Genomic DNA, 2,500 nt, shown 5'->3' on the forward strand with positions numbered 1-2,500 from the left:
AGGCCTTTTTTTGAGGGCCCAGAAAGTATTTTGGCAATTTTTTACTTTTTTATCCACAACCTTTACCTGCCTTTTTTTCTCTCCGAGCATGCCAAAGTTGAGAGAAAACGCCGTTTGGCATGGACGGGAGGAGGTGTGGAGGAGTAGTCCATTTTTGAATGGCAGCGGAAAGATTTTGGCAATTGTAGCGAGGTTCTTCGGACTTTTATCCACAACCTTTACCTGCCTTTTCCTCAGCGAGCATGCCAAAGTTGAGAGAAAACGCCCTTCGCCATTGACGGGACCAGACGTTGACGACTACGTCTTTCTTTTTTTCACGGCGCCTGAACGATTTGGGCAATTCTCCACAGCGCGTTTACTTTTTATCCACAACCTTTACCTGCCTTTTCCTCAGCGAGCATGCCAAAGTTGAGAGGAAAACGCCGTTTGGCATGGACAGGAGCAGGCGTTGACGACCAGGTCTTTTTTTTGGTCTTTTTTTTTCACAGCGCCGGAAGGATTCAGGCAATTCTCCAAAGCCGGTTACTTTTATCCACAACCTTTACTGGACCTTTTTTTTCTTTTTTTCCTTTTTTCTCTCTCCGAGCATGCCAAAGTTGATAGAAAACGCGGTTCGGCATGGACGGGAGCAGGCGTTGAGGAGTAGGCCTTTTTTTGAGGGCCCAGAAAGTATTTTGGCAATTTTTTACTTTTTTATCCACAACCTTTACCTGCCTTTTTTTCTCTCCGAGCATGCCAAAGTTGAGAGAAAACGCCGTTTGGCATGGACGGGAGGAGGTGTGGAGGAGTAGTCCATTTTTGAATGGCAGCGGAAAGATTTTGGCAATTGTAGCGAGGTTCTTCGGACTTTTATCCACAACCTTTACCTGCCTTTTCCTCAGCGAGCATGCCAAAGTTGAGAGAAAACGCCCTTCGCCATTGACGGGACCAGACGTTGACGACTACGTCTTTCTTTTTTTCACGGCGCCTGAACGATTTGGGCAATTCTCCACAGCGCGTTTACTTTTTATCCACAACCTTTACCTGCCTTTTCCTCAGCGAGCATGCCAAAGTTGAGAGGAAAACGCCGTTTGGCATGGACAGGAGCAGGCGTTGACGACCAGGTCTTTTTTTTGGTCTTTTTTTTTCACAGCGCCGGAAGGATTCAGGCAATTCTCCAAAGCCGGTTACTTTTATCCACAACCTTTACTGGACCTTTTTTTTCTTTTTTTCCTTTTTTCTCTCTCCGAGCATGCCAAAGTTGATAGAAAACGCGGTTCGGCATGGACGGGAGCAGGCGTTGAGGAGTAGGCCTTTTTTTGAGGGCCCAGAAAGTATTTTGGCAATTTTTTACTTTTTTATCCACAACCTTTACCTGCCTTTTTTTCTCTCCGAGCATGCCAAAGTTGAGAGAAAACGCCGTTTGGCATGGACGGGAGGAGGTGTGGAGGAGTAGTCCATTTTTGAATGGCAGCGGAAAGATTTTGGCAATTGTAGCGAGGTTCTTCGGACTTTTATCCACAACCTTTACCTGCCTTTTCCTCAGCGAGCATGCCAAAGTTGAGAGAAAACGCCCTTCGCCATTGACGGGACCAGACGTTGACGACTACGTCTTTCTTTTTTTCACGGCGCCTGAACGATTTGGGCAATTCTCCACAGCGCGTTTACTTTTTATCCACAACCTTTACCTGCCTTTTCCTCAGCGAGCATGCCAAAGTTGAGAGGAAAACGCCGTTTGGCATGGACAGGAGCAGGCGTTGACGACCAGGTCTTTTTTTTGGTCTTTTTTTTTCACAGCGCCGGAAGGATTCAGGCAATTCTCCAAAGCCGGTTACTTTTATCCACAACCTTTACTGGACCTTTTTTTTCTTTTTTTCCTTTTTTCTCTCTCCGAGCATGCCAAAGTTGATAGAAAACGCGGTTCGGCATGGACGGGAGCAGGCGTTGAGGAGTAGGCCTTTTTTTGAGGGCCCAGAAAGTATTTTGGCAATTTTTGACTTTTTTATCCACAACCTTTACCTGCCTTTTTTTCTCTCCGAGCATGCCAAAGTTGAGAGAAAACGCCGTTTGGCATGGACGGGAGGAGGTGTGGAGGAGTAGTCCATTTTTGAATGGCAGCGGAAAGATTTTGGCAATTGTAGCGAGGTTCTTCGGACTTTTATCCACAACCTTTACCTGCCTTTTCCTCAGCGAGCATGCCAAAGTTGAGAGAAAACGCCCTTCGCCATTGACGGGACCAGACGTTGACGACTACGTCTTTCTTTTTTTCACGGCGCCTGAACGATTTGGGCAATTCTCCACAGCGCGTTTACTTTTTATCCACAACCTTTACCTGCCTTTTCCTCAGCGAGCATGCCAAAGTTGAGAGGAAAACGCCGTTTGGCATGGACAGGAGCAGGCGTTGACGACCAGGTCTTTTTTTTGGTCTTTTTTTTTCACAGCGCCGGAAGGATTCAGGCAATTCTCCAAAGCCGGTTACTTTTATCCACAACCTTTACTGGACCTTTTTTTTCTTTTTTTC

Source organism: Babylonia areolata, unplaced genomic scaffold (genome assembly GCF_041734735.1).
Source record: "Babylonia areolata isolate BAREFJ2019XMU unplaced genomic scaffold, ASM4173473v1 tig00006089, whole genome shotgun sequence".
In the NCBI taxonomy this organism is placed as follows: domain Eukaryota; kingdom Metazoa; phylum Mollusca; class Gastropoda; order Neogastropoda; family Buccinidae; genus Babylonia; species Babylonia areolata.